Source organism: Corvus brachyrhynchos, unplaced genomic scaffold (assembly GCF_000691975.1).
Source record: "Corvus brachyrhynchos isolate BGI_N302 unplaced genomic scaffold, ASM69197v1 scaffold302, whole genome shotgun sequence".
Taxonomy (NCBI): Eukaryota; Metazoa; Chordata; class Aves; order Passeriformes; family Corvidae; genus Corvus; species Corvus brachyrhynchos.
The window spans coordinates 4,445,914-4,471,524 of NW_008237244.1; the positions used below are offsets into that span (position 1 = coordinate 4,445,914).

Genomic DNA, 25,611 nt, shown 5'->3' on the forward strand with positions numbered 1-25,611 from the left:
CACAGCAGGTGGATGCTTGATCTTGCTGCTTTTAACCAGCAATTTCATTCTGGTTCAAAAAAGTTTGAGCAGCCAGTCAGAAATCTGGATTTCAGAAAATTGGTATTTCCATGCAAAACCCAACCTTGTTGTTTGACCTGCTCCATGTTGCACTTACTGACCATCTGGCCCATTTTTTGTGCAAGAAAAGTTGAACTTGCAATAGGAGAGACTAAACTGTTTCCTTCAAGCACCAGGATCACATACTCCATTTTACAGACAAGGAAATGGAGCACAAAAAAGAAAAAAATAAGTTATCTGTCCCAGTACAAAAAGACAGGCTCAGAAGGAAATTTATTAAACATTTGTTTTGCTTGTTTTTCACAAGGGATTGTTTTATCAGCTTGACACTCATGTAGTAATGATTTCTATAGTCATGATTTCAGGGAGCTGGAAGATGGAAGGATGGAAGATGGTGGTGAAAGATTTGAGGACTTATTTCCTCCAAAAATACAAAGATCCCCTAATTGCTAAAGGCAGGCCTATGATTCTCTTTACTTGCATCTGACTTGCATCCTCATAAATCCCCTGATTAAATCTCAGAATTTTTGCAAAGACATACACAATACTTTCAAGAGGTTCAAATGACCTTTCTCATATCAAATGGAGTTAATTGAGACATGTAATGACAGTATTTTTTCCCAGAAAATTCTGATTTGCCAGAAGTAAAGCATTATACAGGAAAATCTGTATTGAAAGACCTTATTTTTAAGAGCATTTTATAAAGTTTTGAAATTATAAAAATAAAATGCTTTGATGTTCAAAATTCTGTTTCTCCAGCTCAATGCTATCGTATTTAAACATTTAGCCAAATTAAATTCAAAGCCTTTTCTCAGGGTGGAAAAAAATGCTGCCACATCTGACAACCTGTTCTACATAATTTTTGTGTGCATCAATTACACCATGAAGAAAAGAAAAAAACTGAGCCTGTAAGCAAAATTCAGCACTTCTCTGTGTCTTGGGGAGTCAGTTAAAACAGTGCAAAATGGGTCTGAGCATTATTACTTGTTTATGAGTACCATTGTTCAGCAAAACACCATTACTTAAGTAAAAATATGTTTTAAGGAACAGCTGTAGAAAGCTGGTTTTATGCCATCTGGAAAAAGTGAAGCAGACTGATTCTAAGACATGTTTGTGACATTTGTAATGTAGATATGATGCTGTATGCATGCAGAAAACGTGCAGGTAATGGTTTTTCCTTGTGAGCGTATAAGGCATTTCTTGGTGATTTATTGAATTCCTTTTCTGCAAAGGTAAGGAAAAAAAATTATGAAGGTCTAAATAGAGGAATAAATCTCCCAAAGGTGCTCTCTGCCCCTCAGTGCAGCACAGCCTCCGTGTCCCACCAAGGTGGCTTTTAGTGCTGGAGTGCATTCAGACACCATTAATCCCCTACCCATGGCAGTCCCACTTCGCTGGTCACCCCACTCCACGCCGAGCAGGATGGGGCTGAGGCTGCAGGAAGGGTGTGCAAGGAAACCAGACCCTTGTTTACTGGCCATGCTGCTAGCAGTCAGAATGGATGATGGTTAACAAAACCAAAATAAGTATACCAAGGTCACAGTGACTGACAAGCTGGGGCAAAACCTGGGCAAGTCTGGGAAACACATTTTTTTCCTGAATAACCCCATAATTTTCTCATGCACCCTGCTGATGTATTCATCTGCTTTAGTGGGCATTTACTGTTTCTGTCCTGGAGGCTGCTGACTAAAGTGATGGCCCTGCTCTCCCTTCCTGCCCCATCCTCATCTCACTGAGGTGTCTGCAATGAAAAACCTGGCTGCAAGAAGGGCACCCGTGGTGTGCGTGTGTGCATGAATGTACAAGTGCATGCTTTCAGAAGATGAGTGCCATTGTCTCAACCTAGGGTAAGCAAAGCTTCAAGAACAGGCAGCCTGGGACAGAGGCTGTGTCCAAAACTGACCAAATCTTGTATTTTCTCTGGCTTCAGTTAGGGTAAAAACACGAGGCAGAAGCTCTCTCTCCTTTTCCCCTCTGCAGACCAAACCTGAACCAGAGAGATGAGAGAAACCCATGTGCTGTGCTTACCAGAGGCAGTGCGCACCCAATGATGGTGGGAATGGGGCGTGCTGTGACTTCTACCATTTCTTCTACCCACCCATGTTCTTGCCTGCAGCACCTGCCTGACCTCTGCCAGGCTGCAGGAGCTCACAGCATCTCTGAAGCACCATGCTGAGCATCTTGGTGCCTGGCTGCCAGGACAGATGGCTTTGATTGTAGGCACCCTTGGCCAAATGCATTACCTGACATGTTGAGCATGTTTAGTGTAAAAACTAATTTCTGCCCCTAATCAGCAATAAATTTTGCCAGGAGTATGTTCAAGTCAAGGGTCTATTACCCACCCTAAGGGCTGAACATGGGCTTCATCATGCCTTTACATCTGTGAGAATATTTTCAAGTGCTTACACACATACATGCAATATAGCATCATAAAATGAAACGAAAACATTCACGCATTCTGTGAGAGTAGGCAGACATGAGCATTATCAAATAATCTGGCTGCAGTTATAAATATATAATAATATTTAAATTTACAAATCTGTCTGCTTATATCTAAAAGCCATTATTTACTTTGTACATAAAAGCACTTTACATCATACACACATAATAAAGAAATGGAAAGTCTGAAATACTCTACAAGCATGGGACCTCATCACCTTCTAAGATTTAAGAAAGAAAAAGCTCACATGGAAAATTTAAACTTGGACTACCAGGATGGATTAGAAGTTCTAAAACATATCAGAAAACTGAACTCTTTTTTTTGACAGTACTCTTTGTATAATATGCTGTAATTCAACAGAGTTATACTTATCACAATACTTTTTCTAGTGTAATTCAGAAGCAGTTTGCAATGGTTATTCTCATTGTGAACAGACTTCGCCTGGTTTACTGTAAGATTCGTGTTCCAGAGATACAGCATAGAAATTACACAATTCAAAATGTGATGCACAATCCACTTCTACCCATCCTTATTAGAACTTTCGACCTCAAGCATCATCAATTATTTTTTAAGTCAATTATTTAGAATTTTTAGTATTTGCCATAATTCTCATCTCATCTTCAAGGTGGATTTTATTAAGTTAAAATTTTTAAATGTGCATCTATTAACAGTACACCCTCATGTAACAGTAATCAGTTTAGTGACACAGTGAGCAAAAGAAAGGTCAGGGAAAAAATTATTTCTGTATCCATTGACAATTTGGCCTCGTGGATTTCTTCCTTGTGGTCACCTGAGCTTGTGAAATATACAGGGATATTCCCTGCTTGAAGACTTCACTTCTATCCTATTTGGTTGCTCTACATTCATGAGGGCTCACAGATAAAGGACTGTATGCCACTCAGTGCTTAAAGAAACTAGATTAATGGGGGAGGGGGGAGGAACCAAACAAGCAAATCCTATTTTATAGCTCTAGTTCATCACTATTTCTGCACATTTTGTCTCCCATGTCTAATAATTACTTCTTCTTCTCTGCGGGAAGAGGTGGTCTTTTAGTTAATGTACATGACCAGCAAATCAGGACAATCAGCTTTTGGCTTCAGCTTTGGTTTTTTGGCTTTGGGGAAATTACTTCTGTGCTGGTTTTGGCTGGGGTAGAGTTAATTTTCTTCATGGTGGCTAGTATGGGACTATGTTTTGGATTTGTGCTGAGAAGAGTGTTGATAATTCTGGGATGTTTTCCTTATTGCTGAGCAGGGCTTGCACAGCATCAAGGCCTTTTCTGTTTTTCATACTGCCACGCTGCTGCAGAGACTGAGGCATGTCCACAGGTAGAATAACATGTTTTCATATGTAATTGGGAAGAGGTTTTTACCTTGAGGTTAATCACAGACACTTATTTTGACATTTTTCATGTAAATAAGCTAATATTCTAGCAATCAATTGTAATCACACCAATAATAACCATTTTTCCCCTCATCAATAAATCAGTTTTACAATCTTTTGGGCCTTAGTGCAAAGGTGTGAATAACTGCAGTGCATCTTGGAAGCGGTATGTAAGAAAAGGGTTTGATTTCTATAGTTCACGTTTAACACAGTTTTGTACTTGGGTGTATACATTACTGTGCCCAGTCCCTTTACAAAACTTTCACTCAGCATTGAGAATCAGCACTTAGAAAATCCATTGAAGCTCTGGGCTTTTTACTTCTAAAAATTGACCTTAAGCTTACCACTTGCTTAGAAACTCCTGTATGTCTCAGCAGCAGTCTTTTGGTATCTCAAATGTTAAGTAAAAGATCAATTTTGTGACATGTTAGCCAAGGGAAAAGAAAGGAGATATCACTCCTTTGGACACAATGAGAAATATCAATCTAGTTATTTCCCTTCTGCAAGATCGCACGCTCTGTGGTTGCTGGTGGATTGACCTAGTCTTCAACAAAGCATATGTACAATTTTGAAATAGATGAGAAGAGTAAGGCATGCAAAATTGTGGGGACAAGTGCAATAAGATGGATTTCAACTTGTAATTGCTTTGTTTAATCTTTCACAAGTCCTGCGACTTGTCTCTGATACTCAAAAACATGATGTATTTTCTCCTATTTATTATTTGCAGTGAGCTACTGAAGAAAAAAAATCCAGTGAGGTATGCCTCTGAGTCAAAATGGTCTTTGCCAGGAATAACAGCAGAGCTCTTGCACCAGTGCCTCATTAGTTTATGGAAAACAGGTCCCTAAGGAAACGATGGGGTGTAAATAAATTTAAAACAGTTTAGTCTTACAAGTAAAGGGGATGCCAGATTTTTAAAACAGTGGTGGCTCAATGATGCCTTAACACTGTGTTTCACGTATCATAAATTTTAGCTATGTTCTCCAAAATGTTTATGAGCACCATGGAGTGACACAATTACAGACACATATTTTTAACCTTTGAAGTGCACATGTGCTCTTTGTCATCTCTAAGGGGTATTTTTACTAGTGACAGCAATCCTTGTTAGATATGTCTGATAGAGGCACTGAAGGATCGCTCTGCCCCTGACACTCCAACCCCAGTCTTGTTCCATCCAACAAACTGACTTGCTTTGTGTTCATGGGATGTACACAGACATCACAGGGTCAGTGCAGAGCATGCTGAATAAAATCTTCTCTGGATAACCAGGGAATTCAAACTTATAGACAAAATCCTACTGCCAACAGACACTCACATGCAAATAGCTCACACGGGTTTCTAAAGATCCTATACCTGGAATCAGCCTAGTAACTACATCCAGTTCCTCCATGCCACCTCCATGGATCTTAGCTGCTGATCTAGCTTGTGATGAGTTTTCCCATTTGGAAAGATCCCAGACTTGGACATCCCCCTGGGAAAGGGTACCGAGATGTCCGAAAAACAGGTGCCAACTCCAACCTAGGAAGTGAGACTTACAGGCATATATCCAGGGGTCCTTACACAACTTGAGAATGCCATCTTTCAGACAACAGATGTCTGAAGACAGATACAAAGGATTCATGAGTCAGACTTTAGAATGGAGCTATATAAAATATTGCCTAAAATCACATCAAGGTCATGTAAAATATTTGTTTAGGAAAGTAATTTAACAAAAGATAAGGAAAATCAGTGCCCAGAGGATTAAATGAGAAAATTTCCAACAGCACAAAAATACTAAATATATCACCAACACTAAATCCGTCAAAGCTTTTATGTGCAGTGGCAAATAAATAAACCCAGCCAGGCCAGAGACAGCAAGAGAGAATATACCTTTGTTATGTTTCAGATCACTGGAAAAAGGTGTCATGCAGCATCACTTAAATGAGCTACCTAAGGCCAAAACAATTCTGTGATATCCAAACCTCACATGCCACTGCTGCAGCAACTCCTCTCATGTATTCTGGTGAAGCAATAATCCTGTCTTGTGTTATAAAATACAGGCAGGAGGCAGTACCTTATTCAAAGGTGATACTCACGCACATTTTAAATTCTAAGTCTCAAAATTCATGGCAACTGTATTTCTGGGTCCATTAATAAGATATCCCTTATTGCTCAAGGCTTCAGTGTAGCAATCTGACAGCAATAGGCCCTGTTTCCACTTAACACATAGGAGCAGGATTACATCCATCCTGAGCTGCCAAAAATTTATGCAGCAAAAATTCTCTAGAGAAAGCCATAACTTTATATAACATTTCTGGGTATTTACATTTACAGTGGGACATGGGATTTCTCCATTAGCAGATATGTGTGAGAAAATATGTGAGCCCAGCTATCCTCCTTGTGCCTGTACATCTGGGAAAGCTACTGCGTATCAGAGATTTCATCTGAAGCCTGCAAAAACTGTTTTTACTGGCTCTGGTCTTCCTCTAAGCCAATATCAGCACTGAAAATTTGTTTTTACAATGTATTTCCCCATTTTGGAGATGGGAATGGGGTTAATCCCCATCACCACCACCAGGAATAAACTCAGTTACAAACATGTGACTATCAGGAGTAAGCAGCCATTGAGAGATTCACTCAGATCACTCATGTTTCATTTTTGACACCCAAAGATGTTCAGCACAAAGAATTCCCCAAGAGAGTCTGTGGAGCTCTAAAAAATTAGGCACCTTTGGAAAAACCACATATTTTTATGTGCCAATTTGAGTAGGACAGCTTCATACTGAAATTTTTTATTGTGACCATGCCTTTGCTTCATGGGATGCAAAGCAGAGACAGCATGCTCCCACCATTCTCCAGGAGGAAAAATGCAGGTTGTCCAACAACACCTTCGGCCCAGGCAGGACAAGGAGGAGGGCTGGAAAAGTTCTGCCAGACCTGACAAGGTGGGACTTCTTATAAGTGAGTCTTTCAGATATTGCAGGAAAGATTTTTCTGCAGGAATAGACACTGGTGTCTTGAGTGTTGCTGAATAAAAATACAAAATAAAAGCATTTGGGAATCCTGACATTTGTCCACAGACAAATGATAAGTGTTTTTCTTTTCTCATTACGATACCTTAGTTCAGACAGACTGTATTAATGAACATGCCCAGAAACCTCTGTGGAGGACTCCAGCCATCCTCAGAGAGGGGCAGAGGAGCCCAGCTGTGTCAGTGCTGCTCTCCAGAACAGCACTCCAAGCCTGGGCATTGCAACAAAATTATATCTGCTCAACTAAACCTGCCAAGGTGAAAGGAGAATCCTCCCAGGTCTGTGAGTGTCCTTGTAATCCAGTTGTATCTTCTCTGTCCAGCCTCATATTCAAGACTGAGAAGCACCATCACATTCTGGGCTAAATATTTCACTAGCAAAAATGCTGCTCCCCAGAGGGTAAATGTTGCGCCCATTCGCTCTTATTTACTGGTCCAGGTGAAGAACTGGTTGCCACTGGCATAACAAGCACTGCCCAGGCCCAGAGCCATGCTTCAGGCAGAACTTCCCTGCAGAGCCAGCCTGAAGCTGTATACAGCCCCAAGCACCGCTCCCATGCAGCACCTTTAGGCAGGCTGGCTGCTGCAGACACATCTCCAGCACACTAGCTAACATTTCTGAGGTCTTCACAGCTCCTTGTGCACCTGAAAAGCCCTCCTGGTTTGTCCAGCACTGAGGGGACAGACAGGGCAGTGTGGGTCAGCAGGCTCTCCAACACACTGTAGTGCTGGATTTCCTATTACACCATCTCTCAGGTCTCGTGAAAAAGGTGCACAGTCTAGTGGGAGATAAATCCACCACACACACACAGAGGAGTAAGCCTAATGCTAGGTTACCAGCAGGAGCCTGCTTCACTCTCCCGGACAGTGTGAGCACTAACTGATCCCACAAAAGCTGCCAGGGGTCTCCTGTTACAGCTGAATAGGTTACATACCACAACAGCAAGTCATCCATCCTTTCCAGTGTTCTCAGGTCTTCAAACAGACTTGAGCTGGACCCAAGTTTGAAGGTAAGAAGAAAACTTTTAGTCACTTAAAGTAGCTATAGGCCAAATACAGTAACTGGCGCAGCATTATCCAGACATTAAGACTAGAAAATTGCCAGAAAGCATGTCTGGTTCCAATGTACTCCACACCCGTAAGCCTGAGATAGCAGGTGATCCTTAAAATTGTAAGGTATATATTGTTTAGTATGCCTAAACTATAGCTTGAACCTTCATTTAAAATTTAACTAGAATAGTCTAACACATTCCAATCCTCAGTGGATTTCCAGTGACTAAATTGTACAATAAAATTGAATGAAAAGTGTTAAAGAGGTAGAACTCAAGGCAGTAGTTGTTCCTCCTCATTTGCTTTTGTGTGCTACTTGGATTTAACTGTAACAACATTACATAAAACATTGGTGCATGTTCAGTAATGCCTCGAACAAAAAGAGATGATGATAGGAGATCTCACTACAGCTTCTGCTATTAAGTCTTTGGAAGAGGTGAGAAGAGATTGCTCATTAAATAAGTGTTATAAAGCATTCAGCACTGACAGACTAGTTCAGAAGTAGAAAGTCAAAGGTCAGCAGTTCCCACTAGAAAAGTCTCCATCACAGCCAAGCAGTTATTATTGCCTACTGTCACAGCACCCTTCTCAGAAACCAGGGAGAAGTCTTGGAGAAGCTACAGTAACAAAAACAACAGTGATTAATCAGTACAGCAGTACATCAAGGAGTCAAGATGACATGGCAATCCAGAGAGCAGTCCTGTGCACAGAGAGGAAAGTATTTGGAAGCTCCTTTTACTGTATCCTTGTGCCATTCACTAATGAGCATACATATGTAGACTGAGTGAAAAAACAGGCTTTGGGTCTGTGTCAGCTGATGAAACAGTCAATAGAAAAATTAGAATAATTTTAATTGTATCTTGAAGGTAACCAAAAAAAAAATCACTTTTCCTATATTTTCATCTGTAGTTAGAGTATCTAATGTGCTCTACAACAGAGCACACTGTAAATATTACTGAAAAGCAGAATCTGACTCATAAATTACTGGCATTCTGTGCCAGACAAGCTTGTACTAATGTTTAAAGAAGCAGATCACCTGGGAGAAATGTGTTCTACAAGTTGCAGGAGAAACTAAAGAGACAATTAATGGGCATTGGCTGTGCAGCACATATTGTTCCCATGTTGTTCAGGCCAAAGTTGACTGCCTGCCAATAGATATACAAGTAATTGTCAGCAAGATTTACAGTTACTTTTTTCATTTGCACAGAAAAGTAGAAAGGTTGAAAGAGTTACGTGATTTGTTGAAGGTCTGTGCTAACAACTGATCGACCATAGCATCCTGCACTGCTGAACAGTAAAGAACACAGACTTCACATTTTTCTTGATTCTGGAAGTTGTTCTTCATGGCAGAAAGCTGAATTGCCTTCTGATCATCAGCAACTATTTCTTTTACTTTACACATTCATTCATAAAGCCATCCTTTCTGTTGCCAAACTAGGCACCAGGAAAGTTCTAATTCTACCAGTGAAGGAAAGAAAAGTATTTTTTAGCAAGCTGCACTTTCATGTATTGAAATTAATGGCATGGGCTTTCAGCTTGTGGCACAACTGCTAGCAGCTCCCGAATTGGCCACTCTTGTATGTGAATATGGATGGGGTTATTTAATTAGACATGTTTGACTACTGTCTGATGATGCGTATCTCCACTCTGCAAAAATATAAAATGGGAAAGTAAACATCCTCTGAATGTCTAGGAAGTTGGCAAAATAATCTCATAATGGCAGAAGGTTAGAAGCATCTTTGCAGTCTTTAGGAAACCCTGTTGCCAATAATATCACATGGGCATGACCTCATTTATCATTCAAACACAGAAAACAGAAGATACAAATTAGTCTGAAGGAATAAAAATCTTGAAATCCTGTGACTTTCTTCTGGGCTATAAAAGGGAGAAACGACAATTCAGGATCAATATGGAGACCCAGGCAGTCAGTCTGCAGATGTGTCTAAAAGGTACCGGATTGAAGAAGGATTCATAAGGTCTTCTCTTGGGTGGCTTTCTGTAATATCTCCAGAACCTTGAGTGAATTCCCTCCTGCATTAATATATGGAAGGCAATGAGATGCATCATGCCATCAAGGTCAAGGACATCCATTACTGGACTACCTTTTGCAAAAATGTCTGTATTTCTTTACTGGTCCCTTCACAGCTCCTCCTGGACAGTCCCACAGCCTTCTCTTGGCAAATCCTACCACTGGGGCTCACAGCAGGGCAGTGCTTCTGCTTTCCTTATTCCCAGCTAACACAGCATGAAACAAACTTTGGCTGGTTTGTAGCTGCACCCTGCTGGCTAGTGTTTGCTTTGTGCTTTGACGGTGTAAACTACGGCACAGGTGGCTCTTTCAGCTTTCTCTGAACAGGATCTCCAGCTCCTGAAGGAGAGTGCAGTTTGTAAATGTGCTTCTGAAACAGTCTGCTGCTATCCACACACGTTTGTGAAAACATTTCATAAGCCATTTCAGCTGGAAGTAGGCTTAACCCTGTCCTCTAGCAGAGGTGAAGTTCTTTGTCATGGCCAGTGTAAGCAGAGTTTAACTTCAGCAGAAGTTAGTTGGGCTAATTTAGAGGCAACTCTAAATTTGTAGGATGAATACATTGGGATATGTATTCCCATCAGCATTTAATACTGAGGCAAATATTACTCATCAGAGTAATTGCTGCGTGTTTGTCACAGAAATACTGCAGACGAGACTCAATAGCTCCTCAGCAGTGCCAGCCTCAGAAATGATGGCAAATTTTATGTGTCAAATTAAGGGCAATAAGTGATGATGATGCTTAATAAACATGAAAATGGATTTGGAGATATTTGACGACATTTTTCAGTCTTCCACCCCCAAAAAAAGGAAATGTGAAAATTCTAGTATAACATCACACATTATTTTGACTAGTCATGGGCTAAGGGATCCCAGGGCTGATCCTGGACTCTGAGAGGCTTTTCATCATCTTTGCATTTTTCTGGTGCATTTCATTAAAATGAGCAACAGAAGAAAGAGTAGTTCAAGCTTCAGGTACAAAAATCAGTAGAACATAAAACTCCTGTATGTTTAGGCTAGAAAAGAGGCAGTCTGGACTCTTGAGACAAGCCTGACCAGTTCTCCCTCCAGAAATACCATTGTCATGAGGGGCAAGGGAAAAAAAGTCAGAGGTAAAAAATACATTTCTTCTCCACTGCAGAGAAAACTCTCCCTCTAGCAATGCAAACATCAATTCTTAGTTCAAATTAGCACACATTACCCCTAATCAGTAATACTTCCTCACCATCCTACTTTCATTTTCCACACCACACAGTGACTACAGAGACTGACAATAGCTAACAAGGTAATGTTAGCCTGGGACCTTCAGGCTAGCATTATCAAAGGTGGATAACACACTCTCCAGCAAGTAAGGAACTGTCTCACAGCAGGGACCCACTATGGCCAGATGCTGGGGAAATAATTTTCCCAGAATCACTGTCTTCTCTTTTACATGGAAAGAAAAAGAACAAAAGAAACAACTAAGAATGTTAAGAGGTTTAGGAAACATGACCTATGAGGAAAAAGCTGAAGGAACTGCGTCCATTTAATCTAGAAAAGAGGAGATTGAAGGGGCACATGATAACAGTTTTCCAGTACAAAAAAGGCTGTTGGAGACAGATACGATGAACTGTTCTCTGTGGCCATGGAGAAAAGGATGAAAAATTAATTTACAGTAAAGAAGATTTCAGAGAAATGTAGGAAAGGAGGGAGAGAACTTCAGTCTAGGAGGTCAGAGTGAGCAGTGGACCAAAGCTCAAATCTATTGGGGAAGACAGTGCAGATCGTTAAGAACAAACCAGTCATATCATGGAATCCTGGTGTAATATGGGTGGTGGGACATTTTGTGACCCCTTCCACTCCTACAGCTTTGTGACTGAGCTTTGATACAGATCAGCCGCACATTGAATCCAATGGGTTTCTCAGTCAAATCAAAATTTCAAAATCAAAATAGAAGGTTGCAAATCAGATCACAATCAGATTAGCCAGTTAGAACTAAATTTTTGTTCCTAACCCTGACTAAATACAGAATAATCACTAAAAGAAGCAGGAATTGGACATGCAGAATCTCCATGCTTTTCTTTCGGAAGATAGACCACTTGCTGTGTCAACATAAAGAGAAATCTCCTGGGTGTGCCTGAGTGATAAAATACAATTCTTTGGCAGCAGCAGACCCGACAAGATTGTAAGGCTGGTTACAATGTTGTAAATCCAAGGTAGCAGAAGAAATCAGTAGATTTATAACAGCATAATTGTGATCATAGCAGAGAAGCCATTGTATTTTTGCTTGGTAAACAGTAGTTAAGCATTCAGCAAAGGTTCTGTTTTATCCCCCTCAAGGTTTTCACATGATTCTCTGACAGATTGCTGGTATTTTCCATGCTCAGACTTCACTTTATTTTTTCACTCAGAGATTTCAGTCAACTTTTAGGATGTCAGGGTAAACCATACATCTGGTTGTTCGATTGTTTTCAGATTTTATTGTGATGTGTTCTGCCTCAAGCCCACTTCCACATGTGATGGCTTCTCAAAAGCCCTAGCAGTGCCAGCATACCTTAAGCAAGCCTGGAGTGCCTATAAGAAAGGTAAACATGATGACCACTAGCTCATCTGTATTATTCTACACATGTTCTTAAGTTATAGCTGCCTCCAGGTGTGTTTTAATCTCTCTGCTGAAATATTCCTATAGAGCATGTCCAGTTGGCTGTTGTTTGAACATCGCATGGGTCCCCTCTTTGAAAAGACCCTTTCCAACTCATCTGCAGTGTAGTGTAGTGGCAACAAAGTGTTGCCATTCCCTTGAACACACCTGCAACATGAATAAATGCAAAAGACAGAAACACTTGGGGACATGGTTTAATGGTGAACATGGCAGTGGTGGATTAATGGTTGGACTCAATGATCTTAGAGGTCTTTTCCAACCTAAATGGTTCTATGATTCTAAACAGAAAGGATTCTGATTTCTTGACTTCTAACATGGCTCTATGCTCCCCTATTCTCAGCTATTCTTCAGAGGAAGAGTCAGTGGGCTTAGGACAAGACTGGTGAAAAGGCTGTTGAAAACAGAAGTCTAGACCCCAAGGAAACCTGCAGCTGGACAAACCCTAGGTCATACTTCCTCTGTTAGCCTTTAACAGCAGTTACCTCAGGTTGTGCTGTTATCAGATCCAAGGAAGTGTGGGCTTGTTCCATCTTGCCTTTCCCTTTGTCCTTCTCACAGAACTTGACTGAATGACTTATTTGTTTTACAGATAAGAAGACTTTTTTTTGGCCATCTGTGATCTTCCTGCTCCTCACCAAAATGAACAATCAAGACCTTCTTTCAGTGTAACTCTGGCAAGTTATGAACAATTTCCAAGTCCTTCTTGCATCAGCAGCATGCTGCATCTGGAGGTTTCTACATAGATAAACCTAAGCAGGCAGAACCTGCTTGTCATCAGCACAGCTGGGGTAGGTTGCCCACACACTTAAATGCTGCTTACCCTGAAGTCATAAAACCTTAGGGAAGCAGAACCTGCAGCATCTCACAGGCCCTAGTTCAGATACAAGTATTTCCAACCAGGACACAAAACTATGCAGGACCTAGAAACTGGGACAAGGGTCTTGAAAATTCAAAACTATCTCAGAGATAAAGAATTGCATTGATGTTTTGAGAGTTTTTCTCCTTTTTTTAAGATAAAAAGATTGTGCTACAACTTTGTGCCCATGACCAGTGTAAATTGAATACACAGCCTTCAAAACATGCAAAAAGTGGGATTTCCATCTCTATTTAGTGCTTATCATATTCTCACTGAAGTAATGAGATATATGCATTTCAACAAGGTAGAGGTAACAGCAGTTAGAGTAAGAGTTTTGGAAAACAACATAGAATGGTAGCTTGATTGCTTGGAAAGAAATTCCCTTACTTGCTCAATAGGGATTCAATATCTGCCATTTTTTCCCTCCCAGCTCTGTCTTACTGCTCTTACTCTGCCCTTCTTTTACTTTTCTACCCCCTTGCCAGTCCCCTATTCCTGTTGCACTTAGCCACAGCAGAGTCCCAAATTCCCATTATAATCCCTAGAGGAACTCAGATACCAGAATAAACAAGGAAAGCATAATTTGCACAATGATGCCAATAGTGGTTTTCAAATGCCAATAAGAATGTTGAAACTGTGTTTGGGAGGAGACTTGGTTATGTATTAACTCTACCAGTGGGCCATGCATTAGGTTTTTAATCATACTTTCATTTTACATTTATTATTTTAATCGCACTAAATCAGAGAGATTTAATCTTCTTTTCATTTCAAAGGGGACATTCAGCAATTTAAAATATTGCTGGTTTTTTCATACACATAAATACTACTAACACTTAGCTCCTTAATCATGAAGAAACATATTTCATGTGTCACCACTGATTCATCATATAACGGTAGCTGTGGTGAAAAAGAAAGAGATAATAAATTTTGTGTGTTCTGCATACACACTGGTGAACAGTAGAGTTGAGAGTTAGATAATTTCTTTTCAGATTCATTACATTCAGGTCCAATTAATTAGAAAGGTTCATGGCTTTTGCAAAGAGACAGAGCTCTGTAGAGCTGTTATAAAAATAATCTATTTTCAAAGGGTTGAGGTAATGTGTGGACCAGCACATGACATTTCACACTCATATAGGAAAGAGTAAAAACATGGCATTTCCAGTCATAGATGCCCAGAAGGTGTCAGACAATATCTATGCAATGACACGAAACAAAAAACTGATCACTCTTCCCTATGTTGAAAAAACAATAAAGTGTACACAGAATTAATATCAAATTGATCTCAAATTTCTCCATGTGTTTGTGCAGTCAGATAAATACCTTTTTGGACACATGAAAACATATATTGGGAAAAGATTGGCAAGAAGGAATTTCTTCGGATTATGAAGCTTCGCATTAAAAAATCACAGCCAACTCTGTGGATGTGTTAATGAAAAAGTGAGCATGCTCCAAGGAAATGAAAATTTGAATGGAATGGTCTATTCTGGAAGGACCAAGAGGAGAAAAAGAATTTTAAGTTACTTAAGATATTTCAAGTGTTTCTGTCAGGAAAACACCCTTATGCCTCTCAGCCTTGCTCATGTAGCAAACCTGGTGCCACTCAGAAAATTTTTAGACAAGCAATAAATGTATTGAACAACTGAACTTGGTAAGGGGCATAAACTTAGGAGTCTTACTCATGTTTGGAAACATTTTATGGCTGGGATTAAAAAATGGAAAAACTATTTTTTATGTTTAAACTTTTAATTTAGCAAGAGGAATACTTGTTTCGGGAGATGTTGAAACATCATTTTTAATATTCTCTAACAGAGACCCATCAGCTCTTGGTTTTGAACTGATGTTTCTCTTTCTAAAAATCAACTTGAAAATCTGTGTGGGTCACAAAATGGTGTGGAGGTAAAGTCCACCTGACTCACATCCACCAAGAAAAGAACTGTGGTATGAAGATACAGCTAGGGAACCATAAGTTGCCATGTAAAGGAGAAAAAGCACTCATTTTGGCCAAAGAGCTCTACAAAGCTCTTCTTTTTGTATGCACACACATCCTAAAATCCAGCCTAGATTCCAAGGGCTCCTTAATTTTTGAATAGTGTCAAAAGTGTGTTAAAAGTTTTACAAAGAAGACAAATGTCACCTTTAAGGTTTTACACGCCTTAAGCACACAATCTGTTACACAGAAATGGGGTTTTTTATGCTTGTCAGAAGTAGTTCTCACTCATACCATACTAACTATAAAAGTGGCTTCAATAACTTCATACATATTGGTGAACACAGGTAAAATTCTTTATCTCTAGGAGTGCAGAAGTTCATATCAATTTATCATAATTGGGTTTTTGACATCTGTCAATTTCTGATATTTTCACAGCTATTCCATTTCTGAGTCACATATTTTTCACCAAATTATTCTTCATACACCTTTGTATTATGCATAGAAGCAGGTAAGAGCGGTCCCAGTGAATGCCACAAAGCACTTACAAGGTTAGGTCCCAATCCTGTAGTCTCCTTGTACTCCCAGGAGAGCTCTGTGGCATTTCTCATGTCAGCCAATGTCCTCCAGTGTTCCTCAAACTACAGGATCAACACCTTGGTGAAAGGAGAGGGTCACGAGCTTTTAACGGATCTGCACTAAAATTTTTATCATATTTTTTATGTCTGCAATGTAAACACAGTCAAATAACCCATGGCACTGAACGTTTCACTTAGCTATCCAGGGGTGAATATTACCATTTATTTGGGGACTTGTCAAAGTATTATTTTCATTACACTAATAAAGACTGTAAAAGTCAAAATAAAAAATGTTATAAGTTCTGGAACATGTCTTATCTAAATCTATATGATCTGGAAATATTTAGCAGGGGAGTTCAGTAATACAAAACAGAAACAGAAAGGGTCCTGGGCAAAGCCTTAGGGAAATGCCAAACTATTAATTACACATTAAGCGAATGGTTTTTATTTTTGCATTGAAACAGCAACTATTCAAAGTCTATGCTACAGTACAACAAGAATTATTCTCTGGTATAACTTAGCGCAGAAGTCCAAGTTATTTTGATCCCTAGAGTCAAAGTGCTTTAAAAGATGAAATAAAATTTCATTGGGATTTTTTTCAAATTAAGAAATAGGAGAGACAAATTCTGACCCATTAGCACAGAACTTGGCAAACACTAATTATAAATCAAAGCTATGCTCTGCAAATAATCTTGCACGTTTAACTGTATACTTGCAATTTATTTTTCTCACCTAAGTGATTTTCCCAAATTGAATTTAATATTGGTAAATACCAATACTCCTAACAGTTCTGATGAGGTCAAAAAGACTGTCCCCACGTGTAAAAGAAGAATGTTTGCCCAGTCAAGCCCAACAGCTGTTACATGTTGTTGCTTGCACTGCTGGCCATCCCTCTAAACTAATAATTAATAATGAAAATGATCTTTTAAAGGATCCCAAAATACTTTCCTTTCCACGGGAACATGCTTTCCCAAGGCTCGGCCATAAGCCTTTCACACTGTACAAACATGGGTAATTTGCTTCTGTGTGCAAAGCCCCCTTCAATACCCAAGTCCTGCTGTATACACTTGTGTGTGTGTGTTTACACAAAGGCACAAACTGCATCATCAAAATGCAGACACTTCCAGGATGAAGAAGAGACTCTAATCAGAGGTGGGGCGCTCCTTTGCCCAAGGCTCGGCCATAAGCCTTTCACACTCTGTACAAACATGGGTAATTTGCTTCTGTGTGCAAAGCCCCCTTCAATACCCAAGTCCTGCTGTATACACTTGTGTGTGTGTGTTTACACAAAGGCACAAACTGCATCATCAAAATGCAGACACTTCCAGGATGAAGAAGAGACTCTAATCAGAGTGTGGATGCTCCTTTGCTCTGGGGAAAAGGTTATGTTTTGGTCAGGACATGAGGGTAAATGCTCCCCTAGTATGTAAAGCACCATGGGATCTTTAATGTCTAGGCTGAGCAGACATGACCTCAGTTTTCTAAGGTTTCCTTAATTCCTCAACTCCCACCTGTGAAAGGTCACAGTGCAGTTCCAGTGTTACTGAATTTGTGCTTTGCTTTGGATTTTTGGGAGGACTGTTTTGAGGTTTAGCATGTTTTGCAGGCTTTTTCTTTCATTTAACCAACCTGTTGCCTCCTCAAATTTGCCTGGTCCTCAGTACCCTGAAGTCAATTTCTATAAGAGCCTTAGATGCTGGGTCAGGGAGAAGATGTAATCTGGAATCTGAAAGCAAACAGAATACATCATTCTGTGCATCTGTGCTCATCTGTGTCTTTTTCAGCCTTCAGTGGCTGAAAGTAACCAGTAGCTGCAAAAGTACGATAAGTAAGCATGGATAATCTGGACAGTATGAAGAGGAACTGGAGAAGCTAATGCTCAAGTTATCCACAAAAATCAAGTGAAAATAAAGATACAAATCTCCCTTTGAGCAAAAAAATCTTCTCCACTAACTATCCTGCTCTGCATTAAACCCTGTGTGTTGAAGTCACCATCCAGCATTAAAGGGAACCCAGGAACCCCTGAATTAAACAAGAAACTGGAGGAGAACTGGGGAGGAATTTATAAAATAAATCCTCAAAGATTCTTGTTTAGTGGAGACCCTTCTCCTTCTTCTTCTCAGGGCTCCCATCCAATAAAGATGTACCTGTCTCATTGCTGATAGTGATTTCTGCCAGCTGTTACATGTGAACAACTGTCTTCCCTTAGGTAAGATTAGCAACCTACCTAAGCATATGGGACTCCTAGCACTGTCAACAGACTGCTCCACAGAACATGTCTAAGATTTGCAAAGGTGTATGACATCTATATGACTAAAAATTAATAAAGCTTCCTTTTCAAAGGACTGCAACTTTCAGCACAATCCTACAATCCCTTCCCAGTTACATCCTGTAGTTTGTACAATTGCTGCATGTGAAATAACTGGAAGGCATGAAGTCCTGCTTAGCAGAGAATGCACTGTAATTCATTGACTTGGGCTTGGATGCAAGCTACAGTGACTCTAATGCCCTGCAAGTCTTCCATCAGAAATGAACACTCCCTCCAAATGCACATTCTTATTTTTGTGCGTGGGAGAGCATTCTTCTTTGTGGTCTCACAGGGAACCTGAGAGAGGACTTATGTTATCCAGCCTCACTTAGTCCTCCCCTCCCACAAGGATATTATCCACTTGACTCACTAGTTAAGGTCAACATAACCTTGAGGAAGTAATCACAGTAAAGCCACATGCATATGTCTGTGACAGGAGGAATAGCACAGCACTCTGCAGAAGCAGGGGTATGCTCTGAGGAAACTCACAGACCTGAATCAGGTGGGATCTCATAATGTGCCAGGGCCACTTAAAACCCAGAGCTGATCTGTGTCTACTGACACAGAGGGCTACCAATGGAAAATGGGGTGGAAGTCATTGCATAGTGGTGGAAAGGAGGGACTGTCTATAGTAGTCCATTGTTCCAGTTTAAAAAGTCAAAATAAGCTTGCCAAAAGATGTTTTATCTTTTTGCACTCTGTCTTATGTTGATTTTTCTGTCTGCCTCCTCCCCCAAGTTCCAGTGGTTACATCCTTTGCTTATTAGAGTCGTAAAGTTGTAAAAATACCTTCATTTCACCTATTGACCACTCTTAGATCTCTTAGTCCACAGCCCCTTCAATGCAGTCCTCAGGCAGCATTTCCCTGTATTCTTATCTGAGTTTGGTAATAAAGCATATCTTAAGCTAACATCCTTTTACAATATATGAACTAGAGCTGGACAGGATTTTCATAGCAAATGTTTTATTTAGTAGTTTAAGCCTTTTGTTCTCTTTCTGAATTATTATGGAAAAACTTTGACTTCAATTCATCTGGTCGTTTTTCACAATTGTTCAAATAACAGTGTCAGTGAACATATTTCAGCTGTTTAGATGTTCTCAAATGATTCACTTCAGTTCTTTCTTTTGCTATTTGTTATATGCTATTTACTCTTCAAGGGCTGTATTTGGTTTTACCCCACCTGGTGACAATATTACCTAATTCTCACGTCACTGGAAAGTTTATTGAGAGGAGCAAAATTGAAGAGATTTCATTATGTCCTCTTTTCCTACTGTTGTCTGTTCCCAACACGTATTTTCTTACAAAATTTTGTACAACTATATAATAAGTATCTGTGATGAGGCCTATTTTCCATTAATAGCCTTTCAATAAATGTAATTGGGTATCCCCATATTAAGGGAAATCATTAAAAGATCTGAGAATTCCATCTAATTGAGACAACAGCTTCAGTCAAATATCCAAGGTTCCACCTAAAAGTAACGAGGCAATGGAATATGAGACTTCATTAGTTCTGTACCTCACTGAGCTCCTTCTTTTGTTTAAATTCGCATTTCTAAATATTTTTCTACAATATTCACCTGACTTCAATGTGATCTAAGTAGCATACATATCTTCAGATTAACTAGTATAAATACACAGTATATTTCTGGAAGTATAAACCAGAGACAGAATACATGCCACTAAATCGATTTCAAATTATTTTGATTGTTATACTTTATAAAGTAGTATATCCTGTCCATAATAATTGATCATGCATCTCCTTTTTTGCATTTCAAGAGATTCCCAGATACTGTAAAACTTTCATCTAAACCCATATTTGCAGTGCAGCAAAACTAGAGGTCAGGATTTAGTTCTGCTCTGTATTGTGTGCCTCATGGCTCTAAAAACAGAACTTCTGCAATGGCTTTCTCCACGCATGTAGAAATAAACAAAAGCAACACAAATTTGTTAACAAGAAAATAGGCTAAAAGAACTATAATGGACCAAATTCTATCCTGAAGTCAACTCTGGAGCTGCAGGCACTTTTTTAAAGGGAGATTTTAGCATCTAAGTTCTCATATTTGAACACAATATTTGGTAAGCTTTTTCTAGGAATCAAAGCTTTTGTTTTGAACACTAATGAACTGTGATTCAGGGAACCAGGTAAAAAATACTTTGAAATCTCTTCAGGTGTGGCAAATACTTGAACCTGTATCCTTTATCACAAGCTTTCACTTACTGTGTTATGTGATCATGTGTTTTCCTTAAAATCTGTTAAAGTTATCAGCCATAAGAGCAATTTCTTCAGATTTCTGCTTAAAAATGTAGCTTTAACATTCACTGCATTTTTGCAATTTATTGCTCTTTCTACCCTAATATAGTACAAGCTCTTCAATTTGCTTAAGCAAATATTGGCATAAAATCAAAGAAAGTCCTGTAAGTCCACGGAACACAATTTTAAACTAACTATGGAAAGTATGCCAGGGATAGCCATGATGTGAAATGTGTTAGGCAAACTAATTTTCCTATGTGGTATATTCTTCCCTGACTGTATGCACACAAAGGAGAAAACATAACCTCTTAAATGTTCTATTTACTAGTTCCTGCAATGTCTTCAGAAATATTCTATTAATTTTTTTCCAATGGTCATTACAACACTACTTAGACAGAGCTGACAACCTGACTAATGACATTTATTAATCTTAGTATCATGTTTCTTCAGTATTTTCATTAGTGACATTTTTCTCTTAGATCTACATTTTCTAGAACTATACTATAGCTTTTTATTAAGCTTTCTGGTTACCAGGAACTCCAGCAGGGCACCAGAAAATAGTACTATAAAAGACAATTGGGACACTGTCTGTGAACTTGTCTGGACCTGCTTACATCCACCAAAGGGTGGCTTGCAACATGCTAGGCACAAGCTGTGTTTAATTCAGCAGCAGTGTGGTCAGGACCTTGTTAAGTTCCCTGTGGAGTTACACTGGATTTACACCAGTATGATTGTGATTAAGATTTAACTGTGACATCTAGCTGTAAAAATTTATCTCCTTTCAATTTCCAGTGGCTGTAGAGCTCAATCTTCTCAAACACTTATCTTCTTTTTCATTTAAATTGCATGCAGGTACCCCAGAGCATATGAACACATTTAGCACTCAAGACTCCAGTGCTGTCCTAAAGGAATTGTAATAAATAATGGAAAACCCATGACTTAAAAAACAAAATAAACACACACACACACACACCAAAAAAAAAAAAAAAACAACAAAAAAAAAAACCTGTAATAATCCATGATTCACATTTTTCATCAGCACTATACAGCCTTGCTGCAGGTGCAGTTTTGTGGATATTATAACTTTTTTTTGGTCTGGAAACCAGTCACAATTCATAATGATTATAAAATACATGATTTTATAAAACTCCATTTTATATTTATAGGGAAACTTTGCTTTTGCAGCTCAGCTTTCATTGGCTAGTCTTGGTTTTTCCATGATGGATGTAGCATGGACATTTGTAAAAGTAAATAATAGAACCAAACGTAAATGTAGATTAACAACCTGTCTTCATAATCATACAGGAGCTTCGTGCTTGGGTGGTAGGCATAGACAACTGCTCACACATTGGTTTCCAACAAAAAGCAAGTCATCTCAGGTTTCCTATTAGAGGAAACTCCCCTCCTACCCCCCTCTTTGGTTTTTGGATAAATATAGCCTTTGGTGAAGTCAGCAAGCACCACTCAAGCCTGGGCTCCTCCTCCACTACTCTGTGAAAGTGTTCCCCCTCATCAAGGTATTTGTTGGCCTCCACCACTCTCATTCCTTCCCTGTTCCTCCCTCTTCTCTGCCCCTCATCCTTTTGCCAAAGCACCAAATGAAAGACCACTGCCCATGATGTGATCCACACAGAGGAGCTGCAGCTAAAAATACTTGATTGAGGTAATAATCTAACGCCATTCTTTACCTCACTTATGGACTACCTACAGATAAAAATATTACGGAGCTGGATCTCCTCTCAGGTACATTTCCCAGATAAATGGTAGAAAGAAAAGAGATTAATTAATCCCAACCCCCTGAGACAGACATGAACAGCTGCATAGCTGGACTCTAGTGTCAAGCAACCAAGATTCACAACACCAGGCAACTGCGTGGTTCTGACAATATAAGAAGGACTGAAAAAGCCGCAGTGCCTGAATTATTGGTGGTGAAATAGGAACCAGCCCTTCCCCACATGTGCTAGGCTTCCCACATGTGCAGTTTGAGTCAGAAATCCCAGGAATGGGGCCCAATACCCTCAGCACCAAGGGGACATATATCTAGAGCTAGCTAACATGAAACATGGGCAGCAACAGGGTGTTAGCAGCCTCCTTTCACCCCACAGCTGAAGCTCCTTTCCTTGTGCTGCAGAATACACTTCTGCTTGAGGTCACAAGCTCCAGAGTAAGTCCTGAAGCCATTTCAGAAACGAAGTACAGATCATGATAGTGTTTGAAAAGCTGTAGTGCAGCGATTCTATCATCAGTGTCTTATGCAGAAGCCTACTGGATAGAGCACTTGAGCAGTTTGCTTCTCTACCTGAGAGGTTCAAGCTCCCTGCTCTAACCACAAGACACCACTCCAGGCTCTCAGGTGAAAATCACGCAAACACGGATGTGTATCCTGCTGGGAGACTCACCTGGAAAATGTGGGGCTCATGCTCTGACCGGGACTCAGTCTCTGTTCTGAGGCCTACGGAGAGATGTTTTCCTATCCATTAATTCTTCAATGTGAAAGAAAAAAAATTCACTCTAGACACTCTGGAGACACACTGGAGAAGTCCCCAAGAGCACACCAAAGGCAATGTCATTCATGTAACAACTAAAAAGCATTAAATGATAGCCACTGAGTCTTGGTTTCTTTTCTGCACCACAAAAGGAACTGAGAACACCTCTCCAAAAAAGAGAGAAAAATCCTTTACCCAAAATGGGTGGGGAAAATAGTTAGTTCTGGATTTTTTTTTTTTTTGAGCAGGGGCAGGAACTGAGCATGGATTGTTCACACCTTCAGTAAGAGCACTAATCTCTAGGTTTTGGGAATGGGGGGTCAAAAGAGAAGATACAAGCACAACCTGTGAAAGAAACAATGCTTTAATGCATTCCTTTGAGGTTTTAGAGACGTTGTCCTGAGAGCTGGGACTGTCCTGTTCCTCTAAGAACATGAAGTAGATCTTTCACATGTGGAGACATAAATCTAACTAGAGTGTGAGCCTTTGCTGCAGACATCCTGATTTGTTTATGTTATTAAGACACGCTGACATTTAGCTGACTGAAGGTGATGAGCTATTCAATGCTCACAGTAAGAAAATTCATGTCAGTGTTCACAGGCAGCCATTGTGTAAAGACTGGGTGGGTGACTTTACTCAACAACAGGAAAATACATACTACCTCATCCTAGCTACCAGCAAGTGTTTGGGAGACCTGTCTAGTTACCATGTTTCATACAATTGTCCTTGGGATTACTACTACAGAGACATGTATTATGTTTTCAATTACCCTTAATTAGAAGAGAGAGATGAGATTAGTTCCAAAAGGGTTATTACTATTTATTTCTCTTCCTGCTGCTTTTCTGGGTTATGATTTACATGAAATTTCAGTAAATTTGTGTTCTTTTTGTCCTGCAGACTTTTTCAGACTACTTGCAAAGCCACAGATATCCAGAAGGAAAAAGGAAGGCCATAAACATAGACACTCTAGAGAAAATAGAACCATTATCAATAAACAACCAAACAAGAGAAAAATATTAGTTCATTTGGAACCTGAATATTCATTTAAAGAGTTTCAAAAGAACAGTTTGCTCTCTCCCAGACACAAGCAATTTCCAAACTGTAAAACAGGTTTGGAATTGTCATTCATTTTTGGTAGCATTAGACACAGAGAGCAAGAAGCAGGGGGGTAAAAGCAGAATTGACATAGATCAGGAGCACTTAGAACTTGCTATCTCGAGAAACGTCTGCTTTACTTCCATTGCAGATTAATGAAACACCTCACTAATGTTGTGCATTTGTGGAGAGCAACAAGGTCTGTAGGCAGCATGCATATTACATACTGCACACTGCTCCTGGGCCTTGCTTTTGAGCATCACCACCAGAGGCTTTTTAAGACTCTGCAGCCATGGAATTAGCTGTGGTATTGCCAGCCAGCTGTGTATCCTCCATGGACTTTGGAACAAGCTATAAAAGTAAAAAGAAAAACATACTTTGCCAGCTCTTCACAAAACAGAGCCAGCACTTTAAAACCAAGTGGGTCCTTTCCCGCCTGGCAAATCTTGAGGTCGGCCTCACAGGTCACCATTCGGGATTACGTCAGGGACCAACCGGTTGGGCTGAGGCAGGCTCAGGTTGGTCTGGCAGGCTGCATGAAGTGAACAAAAGCCAGACCAAGACAAGAAGTTGAAGGAGTGGGATAGGAGGAAATTAAGAAGACTGTTCCAAAGGCTTTTAAATTATGATGCCCATGTTGTTGCAATACTATTGGAAAACTAAATTAATTGCTCCTTTCCTTAGCCCCCTCCTGCTGTGGCTGTATTTCTTTTAGCTAGGGGCCTGAGCCACTAAAGATGAATCCAATTTCCATGCTGTCCAGATGCTTGTAATCACAGATTTACAGTAAACTGAGCTTTCATGAAAAACAAGGCTGTTCATTAGGTGGCTCTTGGCTTTCAAAATCTTCAAGACAACAGAAATAGTGGGAGGTAACAAATCTACCCTAGAGAAGGCTAATTTCCACAAAATTCTGATCACCTATTTTCTTTGAAGCAGTAGACTTTAAAGAGTTTCTGTTCAGGAACTCAAAAGCTGAGGTACCTTGACTCTACAGTCAGTCTGCAGTCACTACTGGAAAAAAACAGCTATCTATCTTCATCAGATTTTAGTTTACAGTTACATTATTGGAAAGCCAAAGGTTTTCTAGGCACTGTAAAACCACATTGTCCTGGGTTGCGGTGTATTCTATTACCATCCTCATGAGCTGTTGAAATCAGGTGGGGCAGTGTTTCCTTGCCTCCTCCCCCCAGACTGTCTTGCTGTTAATGGCCCATCATTGTCCTGCTGCATGACTCAGAGATAACTCCCTCTAGACTATCTCCTGTTAATGAGCCTGATCAACACTTGGCCTCATGACTCATTACCCCATTGTGAGATGCTCCACCCAGAGGGAGGAACCAAGCATCCCATCGTGGATATAAGCTGAGGCTGAACACCAGAGACAACACCTTTCCACTGGATTTCCAGAGGACAGGAGTTACACAGCCACCACTAGACCTTCTGAGGAAGAGCAGACCTTTTTTTTCTACAGGATCACCGCTTCAGAGGACTGC

General features: G+C 39.9%; 1 long non-coding RNA gene across 1 annotated transcript in view; it reads right to left on the reverse strand.

The window, feature by feature from the left end:
* Positions 1-25,611, reverse strand: part of LOC108445690 — a 54,284-nt gene that overhangs the window by 21,591 nt on the left and 7,082 nt on the right. Inside the window, exon 2 of the long non-coding RNA XR_001860641.1 lies at positions 15,945-16,052. This is a non-coding gene — a long non-coding RNA (uncharacterized LOC108445690). The remainder of the gene's footprint in view (positions 1-15,944; positions 16,053-25,611) is intronic.